The following is a 13,260-nucleotide window of genomic DNA, read 5'->3' as shown; positions in this document are numbered from 1 at the left end:
CAAGCAGAAAGGCTGGGGAGATTCTTCTGCTCTTGAAACATCCCTCCAACACTGGGGTAACACGCCACAGCTGCAGGGCTCCATGCTGACACATCTCCTAACAGGATTAGGACTTTAAGTAGAAAAAACATATGTTGTTCACAATATAGCTGGAGAGCTACCAACAGCTGTAATTAAGGATGCCTATGCATTTCCATGCTAAGCCCCTGTTTTCATTTGCTCATAACTTTCCAAAACTTTCACCTATAAGGCTGAACTTTTACAGTCCCTTTTTCTGCCAAATTGTGGCTTGATTTTTTTTTTTTTTGCAGTTGTTGAAAGTTTGAGGAAAAAGCAATGTATCAATTTTTTTTTTTTTTGAATGAGAGAAGAGAGAAATTAAAGAAAAATCCAAACCTCATGTAAACATGTGGATTGGAACTGATTTATGCTGGGTTTTCTATTTCATTTAATTTTCAAATGGCATTTTTAACTCTTAAATTATGGTCCAGGAACTGGCAAGCATGGGGACAGAAATAGTGCAACAGACTTTTCTTTTCCCCTGCTCCTTGAGATCCTCAGAGTATAGGTGTTTACAGAGCCAATTAAAATACCTGCTTAAAAATTATTTTCCTCCCAGCAGCGTGGAGAGATTGCAGAACTCCACCTTGAATAGGTAGCCATAATCTTGAGCACTGATCTTGAGTTTCTCAGGGTGGAAAACAGGAATGAACAAACCATACTGACCCTGCAGGAGTGCCACGTCCCCTTTCTTAGCCTGCTTGAATGACACAAGTGCTCGGTGGTATGAAATGTGTGAATATTCCTGGAACCTGTCGATGTCTCAGACTGCTCTGAACTTGAAGGACTATTTCAAGCCTCCTGAAGTCCATCTCTGATGTCCTCCTCTCCACCTGAGGAAAAGTAATTAATATTTAAATTTATGTTAACAAATTTTTAAGACAGAAACAGCTTTTACCTTAGTGATTCATTCAATCCCTTTCTTTCCCCAGTGTTTATCCTGCCTGTTGCTGCTGGCAGGGTGATGGTTTTAGAGGCTTGTAACTCACCAGTATCACAAGTACTCCCTCTGTGAGGAGACACTGAGGTGCTGGAGGGTGTCCAGAGAAGGACAATGAGGCTGGAGGTGAAGGTTCTGGAGCACAACTTCTTTGAGGAGCAGCAAGGGGAGCTGGGGTTGTTCAGTCTGGAGAAAAGGAGGCTGAGGGGAGACCTTATTGCTCTACAGCTGCCTGAAAGCAGGTCCTGGCAAGGTGGGAGTCGATCTTTTCTCCCAAGTAACAAGGGATAGAACAAGAGGAAATGGCCTCAGATTGTGCCAAGGGAGGTTTAGATTGGATATTAGGAAAATTTCTTCATGGAAAGGATTGCCAAGCACTGGAAGAGGCTGCCCAGAGAAGGGCTTGATTCACCATCCCTGGAGGTATTTAAAAGACATTTTAGATATTGAGCTAAGGGACATGGTTTAGTACTGGAGTTGGCAGTGATGGGTTAACTATTGAACTTGATGATCTTAAAGGATTTTTTTCTAACCTAAATGAATCTGTGATTCTATGCCCATACATTTTGGAGGTTACACTATTATTAAATAGTCAAAAATTATCAACAAATGAATTATTTTTTGAGAAAGAATATGTCTTCTGTGCTGACAGTAAAGATTTTATTAAAAAAACCCCAAATCTATCTTTTACTGTGTTTATTATACTTGGGGGGAGGAAAGATGGAGAACAGGTGGGGGTTAGTTAGGATTTTTCATTTTGTCGTGTTTTTTTTTTTTTACTGTGGATTAATTAGGTTGCTTTTCTTTTATTTACTTATTTCCTTCCTCACTGGCTTTTTTATTCAAGGATGGGAAACCCAGCTTTGTTAAAGAGACATTTAAATGCAACTTGCTCTTTAAATGCAGTTATCTGTCAAATCTTTGCCTTTCTAAGGTACAATTTGTGGTTTTTAACATCCTGGGAGCTCTAACTTTCTGTAACAGTCAAGGTCTAGAAATTCTTCACAGAGGACCTATTTATATTATTCTGTACCCTTTGTGATGTACCCATTTAAAGGTAACAAATATTTTAAAAGGGAGTAAACGATCCTAAGAAACTCAAAAGTGTTTTTTTTTTTTATTTCATTTGTTTATTTGTTTATTTTAGCCTCAAAAGTGGTGTTTCAGACTCCTCACAAATCAGTTTCCACATAGATCAAAAAGCTCTCTTGGAACTGCTGTATTAAATAATGATTGTCATTTGATTGCTACAGTGCAAGACTTTGCACTAGAAAAATATTATTGACATTAAAAAAGGGGGGGTTTTTTTGAGAAGAGAAAATCAAGATCCTCAAACAATGATTTGCCTTGCCCCCTTGAACACACAGTTTTATGAAATGGTCTTTAGGTGTAGTGTACTATTTCCTGACAGGACTCCAATCCCACTTAAGGGCAGAGCAGCTAATCAATATTTTTCTGCTCCCACAGGTTTTGTAGTTCATCTGTTAGGACATCTTTAATTTACACAAGCTTGCATAAGGACCTGAGTATATTCCTTTTTTTCTCAGGGACTTCATTAAGTCTGCCATGATATTTCAGCACTCCCTTCTCATAACCACTCTTCATCCTCCATCTCTACTTCCTAACTGCTGCCCTCCATCTTCCTACATTACCTGAGAGGGTTCTGCTCAGTGGGAACATGCAGAGCCAGCCTCCACAGGGACACTGTTGCTGGATCTCTGCATGGAAGCAGATAAAGCCTCTCAAGGACTGATGAACAAATAGGTGCTTCAAACATTTCACTATTTAGCCACTTGTCCCAGGCCTGGCTAAAGGCACATCCCTAGTGCAAATCTCAGGTCTCTTCCCAAGGCACAGAAGCACAGTGCTAGTCAATTAATTATTTTAAAAACTTTTTTTAACCCACACAAAGCAAGAATATCTTAGATAAAACCTCTCCAAAGACCAACCAATTCCACAGAGGTAACCCAGGGAAAAAAAAAACAAAACAAAAAAACCCCACCCCCTCATTCCTGAATGGTTGAAATCTGGTAAAACTATTAAAAGCTGAAAGCAGGATCTTATAATGAGAGATGTTAGACAACAGATTCAGTAGTGCCATCCTAATCTAGACAACGCATGCACCCACATCAGATGTGAGTAAATGACTGCAGTGTGTCCTGACACTTGAAGCATATCGTATTAGTTTAATAATTTATGTTTTTAATACAGCCACTCCTCTTACTACTTACTGCAGGGCCACAAATTCAGCTGAAAGCAGACTGTAGCCCAGCATATAAAGAGGAAATGGGAGACAAAACAGTTTGTTTCCATTTTTTACTTGTCTAACCTCCACCAATTTTACGTATGATATCATACATATGATAAAATCATACATTTTACACGTTTTACTGACTAAAAAAGAAAATCAAAAGTCATCTAACAAACTTTGTGTTGGAAATAATTCACTTAGCTGTAGAACTCACCAGACACATAGCCCTATTGTTTTACCTTGAACTGGGGAAGCACTCACATAGCATGTGAAAAATTGTACCCTAAACTTTTTCAATTAGATCTTGCATTTGGTGAAAATAACCTTCAAGAAGTGGGGACTGTCTGGGTTTGATGTTTCCCTCCAGAGAGGACTCCCACTATCAGTTTGGAAAAATAATTATCCTTCCTGTACCTCTTGTTATTTTTTCCAGCAAATGAAGTGAGCTGTTTTGTGGCCAGCTTAAATCTCAGCTAATTGCCTGTATTTTAACGGTTCCCTCAGATTTTAATACCCAGGTACTTGGAGCCAGCACTGGTCTAAGGAGAATGGTTCTCCAAAGCCTCAATGGATCCACTGGAAGCTATGAAATGCAATGTAGTGATTCCAGCTAAACATTACCGGCTCCTGACCCTGGAAAGGGAAAAGTCAAAGTTCTTTTGGAAATGACACATTGTGACCTGCAGTCTGCTGTAGCACATTAAGTCTGATAAATGATCAGAAATGATGACTTAAACAAGCATCTAAGAGAGAGTCTTTTGCTTAATGTACCCAGCAGTTAACCTTATGTAGTCACATTGCATAGAGGGCTCATTCGGAGGCCGTGTGGGCTTAGCTGAGAATAAACAAAGGGCTGCAGCACCATTAAACGTTTTCTACCTCTTCCTTCTGTGTTAATGTGGTTCAGTGCTTCTGTCATGAAAATGAGCTACATGGAGTTTCCCACACTCCTGACCACAAAGAGTGCACTATGTTGCCTTTCCAACAGACATTTTGTACTTTCCTGAACACATGCTTGTGTTCCAAGAGAAAGCCTGGGTTTCCAGAGTGCTGAAGGGCTCTGCAGCACAGAAAAGGAGCAAACTCAAAAGCAGAAAAAAGTGGAAGTGATGTCAAAACCACACAACTTTTCCAGGTGGCAAAAAACCCCCATATAAATCCAAAAAAAAAAAGTTATTTTGCTCTCACATCCACAAAATGCTCTCCAAGTGAAATGACAAATCTAATCCTTCTGCCTAATAAGTTCTCAAATTTTTAATTTAGGCACTTAGGCCAGAGCCCTGTATGCATGAGAATAATGTGAACCTTTTCTCTCTATTAAGTTGCTCAACTAAAATGACTTCACTATTTCATTTAAGCACCTGTTCTGGAAAATAGGTCCTGATCCTACAAATGCTCACATCTAGAGAGTATTCCCATTTGAACTCTAAAATTTGTATCCCAGCTCTTTAGGGTGATTTACGGTTTACTATTAGAAGCATCTATAAGCAGCTGAAATGTGTCAGTGGATAAATATGAGAAATAATTGCAAATATATTTTATGAGTTAAGCAACACACATCTGATATTTGTGGTCAATCCTCAGCAAAAATATTGAATCTTCCAACTTCTGTTTAAAATCCCCCGTGACTTCAGCTGGAACCCAGACTTTAAATGAGGAGTTAGGAGCCCAGATGCTTTGCTGACCGTGGGCCTTTGGCTGCAAACTGCTGAATCTTCCCAAAGGACCTGGTGGAAATGATAGCAGAGAGGTATTTTATGCATGCTTAGGTACTCTTGGACTTTATCTGATGAAGGAAAATCTCCCTTAAAGCTCAGCTGCCTTTCTTGTTTCTCTCACAGTCTTTCTGAAAAAATAGAAATCTTTTTCACAGAGAACTTTATTACTAGCAAGTTGAAAGAGTGGCTGTGTCTTGGGAAGGTTGAGCACTCTGGCTATCCAGGCAGACAACTCAGACCTCCAAAGTCAAGAAATAACTGCCAGCTCCCTTACCCACAAAAATAATTTTATTTTCTTAGAGAGAGGAAGTCTGATGTCTTTGCTCCCCCCTGGCCCTGCTGCTTCTCTGCAGGCATCTCTGACCCCTCTGCAGAGTGCAGGGATGAGGCAGCATTCCCAGAGGGAATGAGGGGAGAGCAAGGAGGGTGATCTAAACTCTCCACCCCTCAAGATATGACTGTGCTCACAAAGTCCAGCTCCCCTCTTCTTCTACTGCCCAACCTACCTTAGGCTTGCTCATCATGGCAAAGACCTCCTTCAGATGTGGTGTTTCCTTACACACATCTTGAATAGCTCCAACATGTTTTCCACTATTAGGCACTGAAAATATAAATATACCAGGGGTAAGCTTGGGCCAAGACACTTAAATATTAGTTTATGCTACCACTCTTGAAGTAGCATGAGTAGAAGATCTTTATCCATGTAAATACAAGAACTGTCTCCACTTCCTTCTGTCTTATTTTAGCCTCCTACTTGCAAATCTGTTGGAATCCTTTGCATTATGTATTGTTGAGCTGTTTCTGTGTGGCTTGATCTTGGCTGTAAATGAGATTCCTTTTCTTTTTGTTTTTCAAGTTACCATCTTAAAGAAAGGAAAATAAACACAAAGTCAGAATTTCCTGCGGGACAGTGGGAAGGGGAGAGATCAGATCAGCTATAAGATGTTGGTGTTATTTTCCCAGGATAAACTCTATTTTAACTTGAATTTTTTTTCCCTTCTCCACTGTTTATTTATTTATTTATTCTCCACTTCCAAAATCACCTACAGACCCATGGACAGAACTGAAAGATTTTGTGTTTTCCAGAAATAAGAGAGTTTGAAAGACCACCTCTTGGATTAATTTCTCTGTGCTCACTGTTGCACTTCCAGCACAGATGTCTTCAGAGGAAAAAAAGTGTTTGAAAGCAGGAGACCTGTGTTGTGCTCTTTCCTTGCTTAACGTGCCTGAAGGTATCTTTTCCTGTTCTGTCACCAGTACAGCCCTTTCCTCACTCATCTCCGACTGCTCCATGAACACTGTAGGTTCCTGAGGGGAGGAAGGCCCACTGCTGGGCTTACATAGTGACAGAACATTAGGACACTGTTTTGTCCTTAAGCATGGTTGTAAAGAACAAGACTGAAAGCAATTTGTCGTCCTAGAAACTTCACTAACTTCATCTGCAATAAATTTCTGTTCTCCAACTGAGATAATTAACCCAAAATATTTTTGCTTAAGGTTTTCTTTGGGGCACTGGCTTGAAATCTCTTTTGGTATTCCCGTGCTTGGAAGATATGTGAGATGAACCTGGCATACAAATTATTGTACACAAGGTCAAAACAAGTAAATACATCAGATAAAATATTTTGGGATGCTTTTGGAAGCAGAGAAGGAGGAAGGTTCAACACAGGTCCATTTTAATCACTCAAGCAGATATGCCGTATACAGAAGTCTGCTCCTCCGAAGCAGCCAGAAGTGACCTATTTCTCTGTACACGTGGTCAGAGAAGGTCAGAGAGTTTGTAAGAGTGGAGGATTTTAACAGTGACTGCAAAGTGACAAACATGGAATCCAAACCTCATTGTCTTCAATTGGTACACGTTGCATACATCATTGCTTATCAGTTTGTTGTCCTAGAAGGAACACACAGGTAAACCATCAAAGTGCCAGGGCAAAGAGAAATGAGGGTCTGCAGGGAGAAGAATTCTTTCAGTGCCCAACTCTGAAGCCATAGTCTAGGCTTTTACCTCCTGTTCAGCCTTCAGTCTCCCCTGCAGAAGACCAGCTGTGAGTCTTGTAGGACCAAGATCTTCACTGCAATGTCTCTTCTGGTGATACCAGCGGGCTACCTAGACTAGAGCCCCAAGAGTGCCAAGAAAGTTTAGCCACATCTTTGAAATTACCAGGACTTCTTCCCTGGATGGACCAGCTTCTGCACTCTGAGGACTCTGTACACAGAGGGCACTTCATCCCGTAGGAAATTATGCCCAGTTGAGGTTTCAAATATTTGGCTGTGATCCTGAAGCAACCTCACTGAAGTCAATGGATTTTCCCCAGATTTACTCCAGTATAATGAGCTAAGAGTTTGGACCTCTGTGCCTTATTGTGTGGATTTTGATTAATTTTAAATAAGTTTCCACCTTAAATGAATTGCAAGTGTTATCTGTTTTTATATATAACTTTGTGCTCTTTATTATTTAAAATGTCCAATTTGCTAGATGAAAACATAAATACTGACTGCAGCTGTAGAATTTAATAAAACCTCAGGTTTGAGCTAGCAAGTGAAAAAAAGTATATTATTGGAAACTTGTGGTCAAACTTGAAGCTTGAAGGAAATATTTTAGCACGATCACAATATTAAATTGCAATCATTATTTAATTTATCTTCTCTGAAATGACTTGAGGGAAGTGCACCAAAACCCCTATTTACCTAAGCCAGGAAATAAGTCAGTGATCAGCTAGGTGGATGAAGTAATTGAAAGCTGACAAGGGACAATATAATGCCACTATTGTAACAGCACTTAGAAGTATTGTTTGACTTTGACCTGCTTAGGAATAAATGTTGCACAGTTTTCATTTCATCAAAAAAAAAAAAAAAAAAAAAAAAAAGAAAAATGTGCAGCAATAAAATGTGTTCCTTTTACTGAATTCTTTATATTTTTCTTTAAATTGAAAAATATCAGCTTTGGCACATCTGGAGGAAAGGAATGTTCTTCACAATTACCAAGATTTTGAAAAAAAATATAGATATATTAGAAATTAAGGTATTCATCAGTCAGTACTTCCAGCAAAAAGTCTGAACCCCTGGGCAACCTGTGCATTTCAATTGTCACTTTGAACTTTGGAACAAAGGGTAGACTGTAAAACCAGTTTATAAAAAGTATTATGAGATACCACAACTGGCATTTTTATGACCTTATTAAACTACATCCAAGTGTCATAAATTATAAGTAATGAAAGTGAATTGGATCTCTGACTTGATTTTAATATTAGGAACACGCTTATTAGTTTAAGGGGTTTTTTTCTGAATAAAAAGGGTATTTTTGTTGTTTTCTTACTTAAGCAGCTGATGTTATGTGGAAGTCATAAATGCCAGATTACATTAAATTGGTTTTGTTCATGTAATAATATTGTTAGTAAATTACTTAGGAGTAATGAGCAGTTTTTCTCACTAAGTAAAGCTAAAGGTGTTAATTTAGACTCGAAGTATTTCACATTCTTATGACAAACATAGTGACTGACCAAGTTTGGGTGTGACAACTGAATTATGGTTCTGTCTTCTAAGAATGGTTGTTAAGAAAATGCTGCTATTTTTTCTCCGTGATACCCTTTCTCTGCAGTAGGACAAAAGCTGCAGATGTCAGTTCAAAGTAAACCCATTTTTAGATCTGTTACTGTTTTGGCTGGAAAGCTTATGCCCAAAAGCAGCATAAAAATGTTTCGATATACATCAGAAGCAGAGCACTCACCACAGGGGGCTGTTATCTGTGCCATTCTCTTGAGAACATCACTTGTCTGTACTGCACTGAACCAAAGGTCCCTCTGAGCCTGCAGTCTGTTGCCAAGGTCACCCAAAAAGAAAAGTCCAAGGGAGGAAGATAAGAGCCATGAGAACAGAGAATGAACTGATGAGGTGTCCTGCTCATCACCCTCCTCCAGGCATTTGCAGCACTGGGAGGGAGAATGCCCATTAGTTGCAGAGTTGTGGCAAATGTTTGGTTCCTTTTATGAGAAAATAACTGGTGTTTGCTATTTGCATGTCTATGTTCCCTGAGCAGGAAGTACAGAAGCTTTATGTTCTCCAGAAGTCATACGTGGGGCCCCAGCACTGGGGATGGGTGTTGCCAAGGACCTCCCAACACGTATCCTCCACCTGCATAATATTTGCTCACTGTTTCTTCCAAGTGGTCCCAACAACTGGCAGATCCAGGCAATGCAGTCCTGCATCTCACTCTTCACAGTGGCCAAGGAAATATCTTCTGTAGATGATGGCATGTCTCTCCACTGGGATGACCAGCAGGGATGTCAGTGCTAAAATTCCTGAAAAACTGAAAACCAGCTGTCAAGACATAAACGGAACTGTGGATGATGTTCAGGTGTGCTTAGTGGAAATTTTGCTTGTATAGAGAGGCCAGAAGAGCCTCCTATTCTTCTCCTGACAGAAAACAAAACAAAACAAAACAAAAAACAAAAAGAGAGAGACAGAGGGGGAAAAGCAGAAATACAAAAATACAAAAAAATACAAAAATACACTGTGGCCATTCCTGAGACTTGTTTTCCCAAGGAACCAAAAAAATGTACACAGTGTATTTTTAACTTTTGCAGTATTAAGATTTTAACTGGCCTGTGTTGTGCACTAAAGGGAACAGGAATAATCTTTCCCCCTCAGTTATTCAGCATGATGCAGGGAGAATTGCCATGCTGCAACGGAGGCAGAGACTTTTGCATAGCCCCAGGGTGCTATATTCACTCACACTCCTTGCTGCAGCATCCAGTGTTCTCCGTTCTCCTCAACAGCTTAGCAAGGGCTGGAAGAGCACAGGGTGCTCCTGGGAAAGACAGGAGAAAGGGCATCAATCCAGAGAAAGGGCTTGCTGCTTCCTCTTCATGACAGCCACTGGCTAAATGTCCCGATGTAGTCCACAGATGGCTGCAGATGGTAAATGTGAATTTTTTTATTTCCTTGCAGGTTTCTTAAAAATATTGAAGTTTGGGCTTATTCTAAGCCTTGGAAGGGAAATAAAGTTGCCAACGCTGTTGTCATCAATGAAGTTTTACAGAATTTCACAGGTAGAGTTGCTCCAGGAATGGCAAACAGGGGAGGAGAGGAGAGGAGAGGAGAGGAGAGGAGAGGAGAGGAGAGGAGAGGAGAGGAGAGGAGAGGAGAGGAGAGGAGAGGAGAGGAGAGGAGAGGAGAGGAGAGGAGAGGAGAGGAGAGGAGAGGAGAGGAGAGGAGAGGAGAGGAGAGGAGAGGAGAGGAGAGGAGAGGAGAGGAGAGGAGAGGAGAGGAGAGGAGAGGAGAGGAGAGGAGAGGAGAGGAGAGGAGGAGAACCCTAAAAAAAAAAAATTGTAGTGGATGAAATAGTCTCAGTAGGTGGATAACTGCTCTTTGTATTATGATCACACAATTTGTTTCCACTAAATAGTCTGGCTGGAAAAAAAAATGCACCTTTTTAGCACATCTTCTAAATGCCTGAGAAAGAAAGGGAAAGGGATCTGGAGAAGCAGAGCAACAGGAGGAGCACCTGTTAAAATAGATAGCAATTTGTTACAGATACATTAACCTGCAGCTGTGCATAGGACCTCAGTGTACTGAAAAGAAGAAAGGTTAAAAAAATCCTCAGAAGGACAGGATACCTGCTGCCCGAACAGCAGAAGAGCAGAAGTCCAATTTGCCTTTTAATATGATATTTGAGAGGTGGCAGCTTTAACCAAAAGGTCATTTGCTGAAGTGGGAATGGAGACTAAGTTTCTGCAGAGGCTTTTAAGGACCCTGCCCTCCTAGACCATGGGGAGAAGATAACAAAACTAAGAAGGTAAAGCAAAATAAAAGAGTTGGACGTGTAAGAGTGGGATACATCTCACCAGAAATCAGCCCTCTAAGTTTAGGCTGCTAGTGGGAAGTAATGTTCTGAGCTCTTGGTTTGATTGCTAGAAAACTACAGAGGGCAATTCATTCCTTAATGTGTTTAATTGTAACAAGAGGGAATGATTCATTCTGGGCCCAGCCTATCTTTTTCTCACTGAGAGAGTGTTTTAAACTGTGTGGGTGGGTTCCTGACTCCCACAGTGAGTTTCTGCTGAAGCACAGTTTGCTGCAGAAGATGATCACAGCAATATATTGCCAGTTTTGTAGAGCAGAAATCTGGGAAGCAAGAAAGAGGACTGAGCAGGCATGGAGGGAGTAAATAAAAATGGAAGTGACCCTCTCTTTCAAGTCCATTTAAAAAGAGCAAAGACACAAATGAAAATGCTAGGAAACAAACCAAAATATTGTGTGTCTAACTTAACATTTCTGTAGAGATTAAGTTTACTTAGAGAACAATAAAAAGCATGCTTTTGGCAAAACCTTCTAACTATGGAAATAAGTTATGCTGGCCATGTGTATGCCATGCATTTGCCATGCATGTAGACCAGGTTGATGCCTCAATTCACCTGCTAATCAAAGTTTCAACATACCCCAGAGCCATAAAGTCCCAAGGTGGAAAAGTTCATCTCACAAGCTCTTCACTTCAAGCTCAGAGAAGGGTTAGGAGCAGAGCTGTTAACTCTAGCTAATTCTCAAAAAAACCCCACAACCCAGTAATATCATTAAAAGTAAGGCACTTTTAAACCAACGACAAGAACTACTGTGGTAGCCTCTCATTCTGAGGGGCACAGGGAGGGCTGTGGGGTCAGAAGAACATTCTGTAACAGGGGCTATTTTTGTTCCAGCTCACTCTTCATCTAAAATGTGCTTTTGGGTTCCTCAGAACCCACAGAGTAAGCTGAGTGGTCATAAGCTCAAATGGAGACAACAGAGGGCAGACCTCTGTGCCTCCATTCCATGCCTCCTAAGGTGTGTGCCAGGGCTGCTGATTGCTGCCTCTTCACCAAGAGCATCCCTGCTTGCAGGGAGGTGTTTGGGATGTGGCACTGAGCAGTGGCAGCTTCCTGGGCTCACTGGCTGAAGGCAAAGCCTCTGGCTCACCCCCAGTATTCAACCCAAAAATTGCTGCAGCCAGCTCTGTAACTTTGTCAGAATATGTATGGCTGCACACGCTGTGGTATTTTCTTGAATGCATAATGAGAATAAATGCTGCTAAATAGAGATGAAAATCTATACAATTGGAACTGTATCTATGTTGTATTACTCTATTACTACTTATTATCATAATACTGTACTATTTATTACCATATTTCTGTTATTACTTTCTACTATAGAAAGTGATATTTATGTTGTGTAATTTTAGTTTTATACTAATAGATTTCTTGGAAAAGAAATGCCTGCAGAAAACCCAACTTTATTTCTTAAAAATGCTTCCTTGTTGGATCAAAGGTGGTGGTCAAATTTGAAAATGAAAAATAAGTCATTTATATTCTTTCTTAATGCACACATTTTCTATTGATGGGGTATTTTTTACTTTCAGCCACTGGCCTAGAAATATAATCTGTGTTTTCTGAGTTAGCAACACAATCAAGTTAGTTATAACACCAAACTTTTACTAATGAATGCATTGTTTGCATTTGTTTGAAGTATATGTATATGCTTGGTCACCCATTTAATGCCATACACATATTTGGGAGCTTTGCATCCTGAGACAGGACTGCTGACAGACAGCAATGGCTGTAGTTGAATATATCATATCCTTCCTTTTGTAAAACATGCACATGCCCTGCACTGTCAGAGTAACCCTTGATGTCGAAAAGAGATGCGAAGATTGTCCGTGGATCTTTACTAAACTCAGTTCAAGTGCCTTTTCCCCCTATGGATCAGTAAAACTGAATTGTTACTCTTTTTCTGAAATAACTGTGTTGGAGGGTTTCCACCTTTCTTCATAAATGTGTAGACATGTCTGATGGTCAGGGTTATATAGTGCATCCATCTGTAGCTCCAGGTGTCTGAAGCTGGTCTCTGGGTACTGATAACACAAGGTGTGGTCTACAGAGAAGAGATTTTATTAGTTACATCTTTAGCTACTTGAGGAAGGAGAGCATATAATTTAAGACACTTTGATGCCTTAAACATATTTCACATGTTTTTAAGACATCAAAGAGATTTAGATAGAGGAAAACAGCATGAAACTTGAAGTTCAGATAAAGCAGGACTTCTAAATGAGTTTTGTTTTGTTTTGTTTTGTTTTAAAAAAGGAAAAAAAAAATCCAGAACTTGAGAGAGATTAAAAGAGAAGGAAAGGAGAGAATCAAGAAACAATAAGACCTACCATAAGAAGTGCTTTCTGAACTTCACAATATAAAACTTCCCACTGAAGAAGCTGGGCAGAAGAAGAAAGCAGAAATGCACAAAATCATTGAATCTGCAAATATCTGTCT

This window comes from Calypte anna, chromosome 3 (genome assembly GCF_003957555.1).
Source record: "Calypte anna isolate BGI_N300 chromosome 3, bCalAnn1_v1.p, whole genome shotgun sequence".
Classification (NCBI taxonomy): Eukaryota; Metazoa; Chordata; class Aves; order Apodiformes; family Trochilidae; genus Calypte; species Calypte anna.
This window is presented reverse-complemented; position numbering follows the sequence as displayed.